The sequence below is a fragment of the Dendrobates tinctorius genome, unplaced genomic scaffold, assembly GCF_039654945.1.
Source record: "Dendrobates tinctorius isolate UK_male_01 unplaced genomic scaffold, ASM3965494v1 ptg000250l, whole genome shotgun sequence".
Lineage (NCBI taxonomy): Eukaryota > Metazoa > Chordata > Amphibia > Anura > Dendrobatidae > Dendrobates > Dendrobates tinctorius.
The window spans coordinates 50,853,169-50,869,697 of NW_027361917.1; positions in this window are offsets into that span (position 1 = coordinate 50,853,169).

The following is a 16,529-nucleotide window of genomic DNA, read 5'->3' on the forward strand; positions in this document are numbered from 1 at the left end:
TCAAAAATTATCCGGAGATAACAGCCCTGCTCCAGAAGGTGCGAAGACTGTGCGCGCACATCCGCCGGTCGCCTGTACACTCCGTTCGTATGCAGAAGCTGCAGCGATTGCTCCACCTTCCCAACCACCGCCTCATTATCGACATTGCAACAAGGTGGAACTCCACCCTGCACATGGTGGAGCGGCTGTGCGAGCAGAGGCAGGCCATAATGCATTTGTGGGAGGATACACGGCCAGGCACTTTGAGAGCAGACATGGAGTTGACAGGCGTGCAGTGGTCGAAGCTGAAAGACCTTTGTAAAGTCCTTCAGTGTTTTGAGGAATGCACACGGCTGGTAAGCGCAGACGACGCCATCCTAAGCATGAGCATCCCACTTATGCGTCTGCTCATGCAAACTTTGACGCACCTTAAGGAGCAGGCATCTGCAGCCAATGTTGATGAGGAGGAAGAGGAGGAGGGAATCCTTGATGACATTCAGCCATTGTCTGCTCAGGGACCTCTCCTGGATGAGGTGGAGGAAGAAGAGGAGGAGGAGGAGGATGATGGGGATGATTATTTAGGGGAGGAGGATGCATCTCGTGGGGCAAGTGAAAATGTTGGCATGGCAAGGTCTGGTACAGGGTTTGTGCGTGACTGGAGGGATGTGGATTTGCCAGAAAGTGCTCCTCCACCCAGCACTCGAGGTGCATCATTGACACCGGGAACATTGGCCCACATGTCAGATTATGCCTTGCGGATCCTAAAAAGGGACCCCCGCATTGCCAAAATGATGAACGATGACGACTACTGGTTGGCCAGCATCCTGGATCCACGCTATAAAGGCAAATTACAAAACATCATGCCACAGGAGAACCTTGACCTAATATTGGCTAATAAACAAGCAACTCTGGTAAATCGGTTGCTTGAGGCATTCCCAGCACACAGCAGCGGTGATGGTTCTCACACGAGCCGTACGGGCCGGGGGCAGCTTGGCAGAGGTGTTCGTGGTACACACAGCAGAAGTGGCGTTGGAGACAGGGGTTTCATGACAATGTTGTGGACTGATTTTTCAAATACCGCTCACACAACTGGTAATACTGCATCGATGGAAAGTGACAGGAGACAGCAGTTGTCAACTATGGTTACAAACTACTTTTCCTCCCATATCAATGTTCTCCCACACAGGTCATTCCCCTTTGACTATTGGGCCGCTAAACTGGACACCTGGCCTGAATTGGCCCAATATGCCTTACAGGAGCTCGCTTGCCCAGCTGCAAGTGTGCTATCGGAAAGAGTCTTCAGTGCAGCTGGATCAATCCTGACAGAAAAAAGGACCCGTCTGTCAACCCAAAATGTGGATGATCTAACCTTCATTAAAATGAACCACGCATGGGTTTCCAAGGATTTTGTCCCACCTTCCCCTGATGACACATAGGGTGACAGAAAAATGGCTTGCTTTGGTCCACCTCTTCCTGGTACTTCACCTATTTCGCCTTTTGCATCAGCTGAATGTCCAACATCAACATATGCCACTTTCTAAAACTCCCTAACTGTGCTGCCTCCCCCCCCATGGCCGGGGTCACCACCTACCGCACGACACCGTGCGAGTGCCGTTACCCTGGACAGGTGGGTAGGCCGACTCTTGGGCGCGGGCACTGGCACAGGGTCCCTCATAGTGCAATCAAGTGTCTCTGACGGTGGTGATGCACACCCGCCGTCAGACACACCGCTGTACTATGAGGGGCCCAGTGCCACTACCGACGCCCACGAGTGGGCCCCCCTTGCTTGGGCAGGGTCCCAGCATTTGCAATCTTTACCTCTCCCTGCTCCTCCACTGTGTAATCTGGGCCGTCAAATCCATACTGTGCCTGACACCTTCTGAGCCTGCCTCCTGAGACATATATTTTGAATGTGTACGCTATCCATACATGTTATCCGGGGATACGGTACCCTTTCTAACCTTTGTGCAATCACGTGCAATCCATACTGTGCCTGACACCGTCTGAGCCTGCCTCCTGAGACATATATTTTGAATGTGTACGCTATCCATACATGTTATCCAGGGATACGGTACCCTTTCTAACCTTTGTGCAATCTCGTGCAATCCATACTGGGCCTAACACCATCTGAGCCTGCCTCCTGAGACATATGTTTTGAATGTGTACGCTATCCATACATGTTATCCGGCGATACGGTACCCTTTCTAACCTTTGTGCAATCACGTGCAATCCATACTGTGCCTGACACCGTCTGAGCCTGCCTCCTGAGTTGAATGTGTACGCTATCCATACATGTTATCCAGGGATACGGTACCCTTTCTAACCTTTGTGCAATCACGTGCAATCCATACTGGGCCTGACACCGTCTGAGCCTGCCTCCTGAGACATATATTTTGAATGTGTACGCTATCCATACATGTTATCCAGGGATACGGTACCCTTTCTAACCTTTGTGCAATCACGTGCAATCCATACTGGGCGTGAGAACGGCTGGCGAGCTGTTAAGCAAGCTACAGCACCTGTCCAGACAAGTACAGGGATTCCCTAGCGAGGAGACTTATTTGACTGTTTTCAATGTTGGGACAGCAATTTTTGGGGAGCACTATACTCTGGAGAATGATAAATGGGGCCCACCATACACTGGAACATTCCAAAGGTGGACATCAGACACTGGAGCAGCATTTACAGGGCCCATTATACACTAGAGCATTAGAAATGGGGCCCATTATGTTTGGAGCATTATTTGGGCCCATAAGACATTGGAGCTTCATCCATGGGGACCAACATATACTGTAGCATTATGTGGAGCTCATCATATACTGTTTCAAACATTATATGGGACCAATGATTCTGTATGGAGAAATAGATGGGCCTCGTCATGAGATGTAAAAAGTGAGGTATTTTTCATTGTACTATACCGCTATTTATCTGCCGTATCGGAGCATGATGAGTTGTGGTATGTGTTAAAGGGGCGCTCTTTCGCCCAGGGCACATGAAAACCTGCAGCCAGCCCTCCCCCCCCACAACTTTAGCCAAATAACCCCCATTTTTCAGTGCGTAACTTGTATTATGAAGTTAATTAAGGTTGACAAGCTTAAGTAAGAAGAATTGATGCTTTTGGCATTCAATTGGGCACTGTAGGTGTGTTTCCTGTCCTCCTCTCACTGCCGACTTTTATTCCCCATTGACTTACATTGGGTTTCGTGTTTCGGGACGACCCCGACTTTTCCCTATAATCGGATGATCTTGCTCGACCCGACTTTTGGAAAAGTCGGGTTTCACGAAACGAAACGCGACCCTAAAAAACCAAAAGTCGCTCAACTCTATACAGCAGTATTTACCTAAAAAAAATTTTTAAAAAAATTTGTCGCAGTGGTATCTCCGCGTCAGATTATATCTGTGTGTGCTCAATATTTGGCCAGTTTATGGCTATTTTCTATTTTGGTCCGGGGTGTCACTGGACATATATATAGTTGTGGCCAATAGTATTGACACCCCTGCAATTTTGTCAGATAATACTCAAAATTTGAGCACACACAGATATGAGCTGGCACGCAGATATCACTACCACTTTTTTGTGGCTAAATACTGCTGTACAGTTGTGGCCAAAAGTATTGACACCCCTGCAATTTTGTCAGATAATACTCAGTTTCTTCCTGAAAATGATTGCAAACACAGATTCTTTTGTATTATTATCTTCATTTAATTTGTCTTAAATGACACACACAAAACACAAAAGAGAATGAAGCAAAAAGCAAAACATTGATCATTTCACACAAAACTCCAAAAATGGGCCAGACAAAAGTATTGGCACCCTCAACCTAATACTTTGGTTGCACAACCGTTAGCCAAAATAACTGAGACCAACCGCTTCCGGTAACCATCAATGAGTTTCTTACAATGCTCTGCTGGAATTTTAGACCATTCTTCTTTGGCAAACTGCTCCAGGTCCCTGATATTTGAAGGGTGCCTTTTCCAAACTGCCTTTTTTTAGATCTCTCCACAGCTGTTCTATGGGATTCAGGTCTGGACTCATTGCTGGCCACCTTAGAAGTCTCCAGTGCTTTCTCTCAAACCATTTTCTAGTGTTTTTTGAAGTGTGTTTTGGGTCATTGGCCTGCTGGAAGACCCATGACCTCTGAGGAAGACCCAGCTTTCTCACACTGGGCCCTACATTATGCTGAAAAATTTGTTGGTAGTCTTCACAGACTTCATAATGCCATGCACACGTTCAAGCAGTCCAGCGCCAGAAGCAGCAAAGCAACCCCAAAACATCAGGGAACCTCTGCCATGTTTGACTGTAGGGACCGTGTTTTTTTCTTTGAATGCCTCTTTTTTTCTCCTGTAAACTCTATGTTGATGCCTTTGCCCAAAGAGCTCTACTTTTGTCTCATCTGACCAGAGAACATTCTTCCAAATCGTTTTAGGCTTTTTCAGGTAAGTTTTGGCAAACTCCAGCCTGGCTTTTTTATGTCTCGGGGTAAGAAGTGGGGTCTTCCTGGGTCTCCTACCATACAGTCCCTTTTCATTCAGACGACGACAGATAGCACGGGTTGACACTGTTGTACCCTCGGACTGCAGGGCAGCTTGAATTTGTTTGGATGTTAGTCGAGGTTCTTTATCCAACATCCGCACAATCTTGCGTTGAAATCTCTTGTCAATTTTTCTTTTCTGTCCACATCTAGGGAGGTTAGCCACAGTGCCATGGGCTTTAAACTTCTTGATGACACTGCGCACGGTAGACACAAGAACATTCAGGTCTTTGGAGATGGACTTGTAGCCTTGAGATTGCTCATGCTTCCTCACAATTTGGTTTCTCAAGTCCTCAGACAGTTATTTGGTCTTCTTTCTTTTCTCCAAGCTCAATGTGGTACAAACAAGAACACAGGACAGAGGTTGAGTCAACTTTAATCCATGTCAACTGGCTGCAAGTGTGATTTAGTTATTGCCAACACCTGTTAGGTGCCACAGGTAAGTTACAGGTGCTGTTAATTACACAAATTAGAGAAGCATCACATGATTTTTCGAACAGTGCCAATACTTTTGTCCACCCTCTTTTTTATGTTTGGTGTGGAATTATATCCAATTTGGCTTTAGGACAATTCTTTTTGTGTTTTTTCGTTTAAGACAAATTAAATGAAGATAATAATACCAAAGAATTTGTGTTTGCAATCATTTTCAGGAAGAAACTAAGTATTATCTGACAAAATTGCAGGGGTGTCAATACTTTTGGCCACAACTGTACAGCAGTATTTAGCCACAAAAAAAGTGGTAGTGATATCTGCGTGCCAGCTCATATCTGTGTGTGCTCAAATTTTGGCCAGTTTAGGCCGATTTTGTTTTTTGGTGCTGAGTGTCACTGGACTTATGTACAGCATTATTTAGCAAACTATTAAAAAAAATACAGGCCACACATTTTTTGGTGTGGTATCTGCATGCCAGCTCATATCTGTGTGTGTGCAAAGTTTGGCCAGTTTACGGCAGTTTTCTTTTTTTGTCCTGGGTGTCAGTGGACTTTTATACAGCATTATTTAGAAAAAAAATTATAAAAAATACAGGCCAGAAATTTTTGGTTTTGGTATCTCCCTCACAGGCCTCATTTATCCTTTCCAAAAAAATTAGGCCATTTTAGACCTATACATTGTATTTTATTTGCAGTCTGTTATAGTACTTATTAAATCTGATAAGGCAAAACACATTTTAACCTAAAGTACAGATAAGTAAAGTGTGGTTTTCCAGCACATGTTTCACGTACAAGTTGCCTTCCAAATCACCCTTTTGTATTGAAAGTGTCTAATATTGTACTCCATTTACAATGGGCAAAGTGCGTAGCAAGGGACGGGGAAGAGGACATGATGGTGATGGTGCAGGCCGAGGATGTGGGCAAGCTGAAATTGGACCACCAAAAACACCCACATCTTCTAGCTGGACCTTAGTGTCTAAAGTCCTAGGGGACCGCGGCAAGAGAGCACTATTGAAGCCCGAGCAGTGTGAAAAAGTTGTTAGTTGGATAGCAGATAATACTTCCAGTTACTTATCCGCCACCACCAGCAACCTGTCTTCAACACGGTCAAGTCACATTTACCGTGAATCGGGACCGTATGTTCCTTACCCTGATCCTCCTTCCTCCCACCATGCTGAGTGCCCTGAGACAACTGATCCCACACTCGGACACTCCGAAGAGCTGTTCAGTTTTCCATTTGGAGATTCGTGCCTCTTGCCTGGTCCACTTGAAGCGGGACAAGATGATATTCCATGTAGCGGTGCACAAATCTTTGAGCAGCCACGGTCACAAAGGTCAATGATGATGAGACACAATTGCTGGAAAGTCTGGAGGAGGTGCAGGGTGGGGAAGTGGAAGAGGAGGTGGTGGATGATGTAGTAACAGACCCAAACTGGCAGGCGGACAGGCACAGCGAGGACAGCAGCACACAGGGGGAGGTAGGCATCTCACCACTTCAAGCAAAAAGAAGTAGTGTGGTGGCTGCAGACAGAAGGCGTGCAACCATTCCCCTAGGTCTTCCCGAGTCTGGTTATTTTTCAAAGACTCTGCCGATAACCCCAAACAGGCCATTTGTAAAACCTGTCATGCCAGCATCAGCAGGGGTAGCAAAACTACCAACCTTACCACCACCGACATGATCAGGCACATAGCAGCAAAGCACCCGACTTTGTGGGCCCAACCCCAGGCTCCAGGAACAGTGTCTGCGGTGACACCACTGCTTCTTCCACTGTTATGCGTGCAAGCCAATCCCCTGTCCGCGATGCATGCGAAGATGCCTCCTGCCCTGCACCTGCCGTTGCCCACAGTCAAATACCAGCATCATCAAGCACGTTCACGTCCTTGTCCCAGTGCAGCCTTCAATTGTCCATACCCCAGTCATTGGAACGTAAGCATAAATACGCAGTAAACGCCCCACAGTCCACAGTACTCAATTCTCATATTTCTCGTCTGCTTGCGGTCGAAATGTTGCCTTTTAGGCTTGTGGAATCGGAAGCTTTCTGCAACCTGATGGCGGCAGCCGCCTCAAAGTACTTGGTCTCCAGCCGCCAATATTTCTCCCGCTGTGCCATCCCGGCATTACACAAGCACGCATGTGTCACAACATTACCCGTGGCCTCAACAATGCAGTTACTGGGAAAGTACACCTAACCATGGACACGTGGACAAGTGCTTGTGGCCAGGGACGTTACATCTCACTGACGGCACACTGGGTTAACATAGTGGAAGCCGGGACCCAGTCAGACCTCGGGATGGAACACGTCCTCCCGACGCCAAGGATTGCGGGCCCTACGTCAATCAGGGTTGCCCCCACTGTGTACAGCTCCTGCACCTCCTCTTCCTCCTCCTCCTCCTCTTCAGCCTCCATGTCCCAAAGGAGCACATCAGTCACAAGCTGGAAGCACTGCAGCACTGCCAAAGCAAAGTGGCAACAGGCTGTGCTGAGGCTAATTTACTTAGGTAACAAACCGCACAATGCTGAAGAGTTGTTGACAGCTCTGAAAGAGCAGGCAGATGTGTGGCTGACACCACTGAATCTCCAGCCAGGCATGGTTGTGTGTGACAATGGCAGGAACCTGGCTCCGGCTCTGAGGCGAGGTGAACTGACACACGTACCATGCCTGGCCCATGTGCTGAACCTCGTTGTTCAACGTTTTCTAAAAAGCTATCTGGAGCTGCCGGATCTGCTGGTTAAAGTATGCCACCTGTGTGCACATTTTAGAAAGTCAGCTGCAGCTTCAGACTCCCTTGCCATGCTTCAGCAGCGATTGCAGATTCCAGCTCACTGACTGGTGTGTGATGTCCTCACACGTTGGAACTCTACACTCCATATGTTGGAAAGGATTTGTGAGCAGAAGCGGACAGTTGTTGAATATCAGCATCAACAAGGCCGTCGTGTTTCAGGTTTGACACCACACATAAGACCTCAGGAGTGGACATGGATGTCAGACACATGTAGCATCCTCCAAAACTTTGAGGAGTCCACCAAGATGGTGAGCGGCGATGACACCATAATTAGCATCACTATCCTCTCGCTCATCTGCATTCTGAAAAGCTCTGCTCACAATGAAAGAGGATGCATTGCAGTTGGAGCACGAGGACATGGATCAAGGAACTATACAGGGTGATTACACACTGCCCAGCCTCTTGTCATCCCAATGTGGATTGGTTGACAATGAGGAAGAGGAGAAGGAAGAACAGGAGCTAATTTCATGTGCTACAGATGGAACTACAACCACAACTGTCATACCGTCTGTTCAGCGTGGATGGCCTGAGGACAGAGAAGAAGAGGAAAAGGAGGACTCCTTGGTCAGTCATCCTGTTGGTGAGGACACAGAAGGCTTGCCTGTTACCAGTCTGGCACGCATGGATGACTTTTATGTTGTGCTGCCTTTCCCGTGACCCTCATATTGTCAAAATATTTGGTAACAGTCATTACTGGCTAGTGACACTTTTAGACCCATGCTACAAGGATAATTTTGTATTTCTTGTTCCAGAGGCAGACAGGTGTACCAAAATGGTGCAGTACCATAGGGCCATCGTTACAGAGTTATTAAAAAAAATTCCCTTCTCAAAACACAGGTGGCAGAGATAACATTCCATTGGCCAACCAAGCAGGACAGGTGACACAGACACAAGTCCACTCCAGCAGAGGCAGGGGTACACTGGCAAAGTTCTGGGACAGTTTTCTAAGACCCTCCTATCGCCCATGCACTGAGGCGTGGGGTAATCTCACAAAGATTGCAATGTTTTCTAAGATGCTGAGGGAGTACCTTGCTGACTGTACCAACATCCTCCATGATTCCTCTGTGCCTTTTAATTATTAGGTATCCAAGCCGGACATGTGGCATGAGCTGGCTCTGTTATGATGAGTCACCGAAGGAGGAAAAAACAAAATACTAGCTAAGTCCAGAAAAACCAGAGAGGTTGGCAGCTATCGGATTGCAGACCCCTGAACCTATCCACAACAACTAGCAGTAGCCGTGGGGGGTTCCTACGATGCCCTAGACCCCTTGATCACAGCCGGAGAACTACATAGCCTAAAGACAGAAAGGGGAAAAACTAAACTGCCCCATAGCAGACCTCAAAGCAATAGGCAGCCCCCAACATATAATGACGGTGAAGCAAGATGAAAATACTAACACAGATAGAAAGATAGGTTGAGCAAATGATGGGGCCCAAGCTAACTAAATAGGACAGGATAGGAAAGCCGCTGTCTGCCATCTGCAAAAACCCTATCCAAAATGTGCCAACCGACTGATAGGAAAAACAGGCCCTGAAGTCGCTAGGCTCCAAAAGACTATATCAGCACTCAGGTATATTCTGAAGACAGAGCAAAAGATCACCAGATCAGAGACAAAAATGGAATTCAGCTCACCCCCGGCCGGGATGGCAGAACTCCCAAAAAACAAGGCAAAACAAAAACAAAACTGAAGTGTACAAAGCAGAGCAGAAAAACTTAGCTTTGAGACACAGGAATCAGACTGGTCTCCAAGAATCCAGCAGGATCACCAGCAAGGCAGAAGGGCGTCGGCTGCCTTATATCGAGTCCTCAATTTCAGCCACCCAGTCATCATCTAGCTGCCCAGGTGTTTGGTAATCAGCCTCACTACCTTCCTTCACCAGAGGAGGGAGTTCATCAGACCTCAACGGTGAAGGGAAAAATGAACTCACAACATGGCTCTCTACGCCTTGGAGGTCCTGGCCTGCCCTGCCGCTAGCATTTTGTCCGAACGGGTTTTTAGTGTTGCTGGTGGCATTATCACAGATTAGCGCATTCGCCTTTCTGCAGAAAATGCAGGCAGGCTGACTTATAAAAATGAACAAGGGATGAATTGGGCCTGACTTCGTGACACCACCAAATGATGACAGCGAAGCATAAACTCCAAATGTAGTGTTTTTTTGTGACGTGTATTCACATGCACCTCTTTACTACCAAACCTGTAAATACGCTTCGTGTTTTTTGCTATCTGGTGTCCTCCTCCTCCTTCTCCTCATCCTCACCGTCCACCACCACTTGAACACCAGGGTGAAAGTATTCAATCATGCTCCGGCCACTCTATGTTTTTGCAAGGGTGTTATGATGGCCGTCACCAAAATTTTAAAAATATTTACACCCCCAAGGGGAAATGTTTGCCAGCCAATACAATAAGTAAAGGGGCATTTCAAGTGTAGGAGATCCGCTCCTTTAAATTGGGCATAGTTTTAAATCAGGCCTTCCTCCATGTCTCATCATCCGCCGCCACTAGATCACCAGCATTAACGTGTTCCGTGCTGCTACAACCAGGGTCAAATTCCAAGCAAGGGTGGGTGGTTTTGCTGGTCATAAAATGCTTGTTATGGAAAAGGTTAAGGTGTACCCCACAGAGGAAAATGTTTGACAGCCAGCACACTTAGTGTATGGGCATTCCAAATGTAGGAGGCTCGCTCCTTTTTATTGGGACATATTTTGTTAATAGGCCTTTCTACATGTTTCTTCCAAGAGGGATTGGGGTTATTGGGGTGCATATGACTTGGTAGCAAGGCAGGCCTTGCAGTCTATGCATAAGAAAGCAGAATGGGAGTACAAAATGAATAATGTGAAGTGGATTTTCCTGTGCCCATCCAGTATGTGGTTTCAAAGGCATATTGGGTGTAGATAAGGCAGGCCTTGCAGACAATGCATAAGAAAATAGTTTGGGATTACGAAATGAATAATGTGAGGTGGATTTTCCGGTGGACATCCAGTACGTGACTTGAAAAGCTTATTGGGGTGCATGCAACTTTGGGGCAGGCCAGGCCTTGCATTCAATGCTACATTTTATGTTTTTTGGTACATGGGTAAAAATGGCATGAAACTCTGAAAAAAATTGTTTAAAGCTGTGAAGTAGGAGTCAGGAATGCTTCCAGGGGCGATCCCCATGATGTCCCCATGTTATTTGAGCAGTGTTTCCATCATTTTCAGATGTTTTTAGACCTTTAAAGGACCCCCGTGGGATCTCGCAGCAAAAATGCTCGGGTCTCCCATAGACTTACATTGGGCTCGCTGTTCTGCTTGAGTACCTGAGTATTCCAATTTGTTCGACGCGAGCAACGAGCACCCGAGCATTTTAGTGCAAGCCCATCACTAGTTAGGACACAACCTAGTCAATGGTGATCTCAAACGGAAATTGTTGCAATTGGAAACAAGGTGGATGGTCATATTAAATACAGTTAGTCCATATGGGTTAAATGAATTTATTAGCTTCGAGTCTTTTTTTTAACTCAGCTTTATGTAATGGTTACTACTTTCTACCATCATTTTTAACATCTTGTGTTATTTTAATTTTAGGGTTCATTTCATGCTTTTATTAGTTGATGTCTAATAATTATGTACTATTAATGTCTTTTGTAGTATAAGTCTACAACATATCATTAATATTATATGTAGCCCCCTGTTTCTATTGGAGGATAAGATGGACTTCGCTATCTATATCTATGGATCTTGGATTATAAAAGAAGTGGGAAGATAAATTGGAATTTAAGTTCTTTTCCAAAAACATGCTGCTGTTTGGATATATTTGTCTATCTCTGTATATCCTATTTATTATGTTGAATTTTGTTTTTTGGATTCATATATTTTGATTATTAATTTGATTTATTATAGAGTCTGCTATATAGTAACGATTACCCTTGAAATAATGTTTATTATTAGTAGCTATGCTGTTTAGGACTTGTACACAATGTGATTGCATAGGGCCAGTTTATGTCCTTTTATCTGCTCTATTACATCCAGACACATTAGATCAGTGCGCTGCCGCGGGCTGGTGTCTGGTTGGGCGTCCTGGTTGCCTCGGTGTTTGGCGGGATGACGTCACGTCTTCCCTCCGATCACGTGAGACGCTGCTCACCTACGTCAGCGCTGGGGGGCGTGGCATCCCAGTCACATGCGCCGACTGATGAATTCGACTTCTAATGCTAGGATCTTAATGGAAAATATCCGACTTAGGTCCCGGGATATTAAGTATCTGTGCAGCTGTGCGGGGCCTCTCAGCTGGCGTGGCCAGTTAGGCACCCCCGGATGTGTCGGTGATGACGACCCGCACACAGCTGTTCATTGTCCTCCTATTTACATTTACCAAATAAGGCAACCTAAATTTTACTAAGCCACGCCTCCTGATGAAGCTGTATAGACGAAATGAGCATCGAGGTGCAGCTGAGTGGGACTCTGCAGCGGGCTCCTGCCTTTTGTATATGGGCATCATGACCTCATGTATAATTTTCCCCTAACTTCGGGCTTCTATTATCTATACAGAGCATATAGTTCAGGCTCTGTACCTGTAATACATAGATGGGTAAAATGCTTTAGTTAGGATTTTTCTATATGTGTGTATAGTGGAGGGATATGATTGTCAGACTATTAGATTTATATTTTTGGGGGGAGTTTTTTATATCCACTCCATAGTATACATGATAGTCTTTAATATATAGGGACTCCATTTAAACTTGTTGGATAAGTAAGTTATACATTAAGATCTTATTGCACTATTTTTTACTTATCAACCTGGTGTTTTTTACTCATATTGCATCCTATTATAGGTGGTGACTTTTCTGCTAGTTGCTTTGTCATGTTCTGCTATGTCTTTTACCAGCTCTCACAAATTAAACTAATAATTTTGTATTTATATGTATTGCTTGACTAGTCTCTAAATAAAATATTATATTGTTATAAAACTTATTGATAGTCCTTTATAATGGTGATCTCTTCATCTTTATGAGGCGTACATGCTCATTGGATTTAGCTGATTTTCCCTTTGGTCTTTTATGATTAACACTTTTAGGTTTTCGGGAAGCTATAGCTTCGGGTAGAGAGGAAAAGTTCTTTTTGGTGTATAATGGTAAACACACATTTCTGCTTGGCCAAAGAAACACCATGAAGCATCATTTGTAACATTACATGAAGGCACACCAAACTGGCTCCATTTAACGTGATTTTACTCAACACCAGTTGGTTTACTTAGTGGAATGTTGTGCCACCAAGCACATGCAAGCTTGTCAGTAAGTTGCTCATAGCAGTCCTCAATGGAAAGGCTACAGCACTTCTGTTATTGGGCACAATCATAATCCCAACATGAAGGAGTGATCTTATCTATATATATAAAAGTGAATGTATGTAAGTGTGTGTGTATCACCAACCAATCACGAAGCATCTTTCATTTCACCAGAGCTGTTTAAAAGAAGCTGAGCTATGATTGGTTGCTATGAGCAACAGCATGTGTGTATCAGCCATGCACACTCCAGATAGCCCCAACCAATCACTAAGCATGTGTGTGTGTATCAGCCATGCACACTCCACATAGCCCCAACCAATCACTAAGCATCTTTCATTTCACCACAGCTGTTTAAAAGATGCTGAGCTGTGATTGGTTGCTATGAGCAACAGTTTTCCTTGTAGTCAGTTGTGATAACTGAGGCCTATAATTCTATGGTGTTATTGTCCTTCTGTAAAGCTGGAAATTACACAACTTATTACTGTGCCAACACAGATCATCCTCTGACACAAACTGCAGGGGGAGCCCAGAATCAGGAACTACTCTTTGTCTGGCAAGAAGCATCTCATTAACTTAAAAATTCAAACACAGATTTTAAAAAAACACAAGACGGATTTGTCCAACCCAGGTATCATTTTAATCGGTTTAACAGTGCCATCCTGACAATGTTGGCTCTGACGGGATGATGTGGGATATTAGGGGTAGTAGTCCGGTGGCTCTGACGGGATGATGTGGGATATTAGGGGTTGCTGTTGGGTGGCTCTGGCTGATGGGATTATGTGGGAAATTAGGGGTAGTAGTCTGGTGGCTGTGATGGCATGATGTAGGATATTAGTAGTAGTAGTCCGGTGGCTCTGGCTGATGGGATGATGTGGGATATTAGTGGTAGTTGTCCAGTGGCTCTGGCTGACGGGATGATGTGGGATATTAGGGGTAGTAGTCCGGTGGCTCTAACAAGATGATGTGGTATGTTAGTGGTAGTAGTTCGGTGGCTCTGGCTGATGGGATGATGTGGGATATTAGTGGTAGTAGTCCGGTGGCTCTGGCTGATGGGATGATGTGGAATATTAGGGGTAGTAGTTCGGTGGCTCTGATGAGATGATGTGGGATTTTAGTGGTAGTAGTCCGTTGGCTCTGGCTGACAGAATGATGTGGGATATTAGGGGTAGTAAGTAACTGAGGCATATTATTACATTACTGTTATTATTATTATTATTATTATTATTATTATTATTATTATTATTATTACAGAAATGGAAGAAAAGGAGCCAAGAGCTGCTTCCTCAAGGGCCACTGAAATGTCTCAGCAGAGAAGCAAGACTTGCAGACATGAGAATAGCTGCTTCCTCAAGGACCACTGAAACATCTCAGCAGAGAGAAGCAAGGCTAGCAGACAAGAGAACAAGAGCTGCTTCCTCAAGGGCCACCGAAACGTCTCAGCAGAGAGAAGTAAGACTAGCAGACATAAGAATAAGAGCTGCTTCCTCAAGGGCCACTGAAGCATCTCAGCAGACAGAAGCAAGACTAGCAGACAAGAGAACAAGACCTGCTTCCTCAAGGGCCACCGAAACATCTCAGCAGAGAGAAGGAAGACTAGCAGACATGAGAACAAGAGCTGCTTCCTCAAGGGCCACTGAGACATCTCTGCAGAGAGAAGCAAGACTTATGGTAATTAGGATATTTAATTATCCCCGACAGATATATATCTATAAATCTTTGTATGCACTTTGCACTTTAGAGCTATTTATCTTGGAACTTATTATTTTTTTGTTATTTTACTAGCCCTGTGGATTTTGTATGTATGCACTTTGGATATGTAGTTGAGGGAATTATTATACCATATTACACTGTAGCAGTCTTCTTTTGTTAAACCTTTGTTATTCATTGGGATTGATATTTTTAGTCTTTAGGCAGAGTAATAACCATTTATAACCTGTTTTGTGCAACTATCCAGGACATTATACAGGAGTTTTTGGTCATTCCTTTATATACTGAGGAAATGTTCGTTGTGCATTCTACCTTTTGACATCATCACAAAGAACATGATCCATGGTCCCTGTGGGAATCTCAACAAAAATTCTCCCTGCATGGTTGATGGCAGGTGTTGAAAAAATTGCCCATGAAACCTGATCCAAGAAACACAAACTGGACAAGATGGATATCCAGTCTACCAAAGAAGAAATCGAGGGGATGGTGGTTTCATAGCAAAGCTCAAAATGCGGGTTGGATCATCACCCCAAGAGATAGAAATTGACAACAAGTGGGTGGTGCCTTACAATCCTCTGCTCTCAAAAATTTTCCAGGCCCACATCAACGTCGAATCTTGCTACTCTGTGAAATCAATCAAGTACATATGCAAATATGTCTACAAAGGATGTGATCAAGCAGTGTTTGAACTCCAGAAAAATGGACCTATTGATGAAGTAGAGGCATTCCAGATGGGCAGGTACATCAGCAACAATGAAGCTGTTTGAAAAAATACTAGGGTTCTCCATTCATGAGCGTTACCCACTAGTTAGTAAATAAATTCCATAAAAGTGAGAACATATGAAGGTACTGTAACAACCTTTATTAATGGAGACACTACACCTAACATACAGCATTGGTTAATTACCTCAGGGTGAGCTGAAGACATTCCTTGGCAGAAATACAATGTCATACTGTACACAGCTCCTCCAACAGCTGGCCAAACATGACAAGGCACATGCAGCAGTAGGCAAAGAATTTGTCAGGATGGTGCAATAGCTCCCCGGAAAGCCACATGAAATGTTCGTTTGAGGCCTATTTGCTGATGAAAAGTTGGAACCCTAGTTTAGGACATCTCATCGGATCCACGATTACTCGGTGCTGCTCTCCAAATTGCCTTGACAACACCCAGATGAAAAGGATCAGCTCAGCACAACTAAAGGGCAAATGAGAGGAAAAAATAGAAGATGACTTCACACAGCACAACAACAAGGATTTAATAATAAATAATAATACATTTTATTTCTATATCTCCGACATATTCCGCAGCACTTTACATTTCAGAGGGGACTTGTACAGACGATAGACATTACAGCATAACAATAATCACATAGATCATAACAGATACCATGAGGACTGAGGGCCCTGCTCGAAGCTTACAATCTAGCTAGTTTTGGATATTCCACCAAATGGATGTGGTCTAAATATCTGACCTTAATGGATGTGTTTTTATAGGGTTAGGATCAAATAAGCTCTTAATTTAATTGGGATCTAAAAAAAATGCTTGAAGAAAAAATAGATAGCATACAGATTGAATACAAATTGCAAGAATAACATAGCCACATATTCGGATTGCATTTGCGTTACATATGGAATAACACATATTTCACTCATCCCACTTTTCTGAATGAGAATGGAACTGAATTATTGCGTTTATTAAAAATGTTGCTTAATTATACTTCTACAGTTTCTTCTACAGTTCTATTTAATATACAGTAGTCAGGGCCAATTGCAAGAATGTACTACTTTGCTGACACCATTTCATTAAAATGTTTATGCCAGAAAACTGTTGA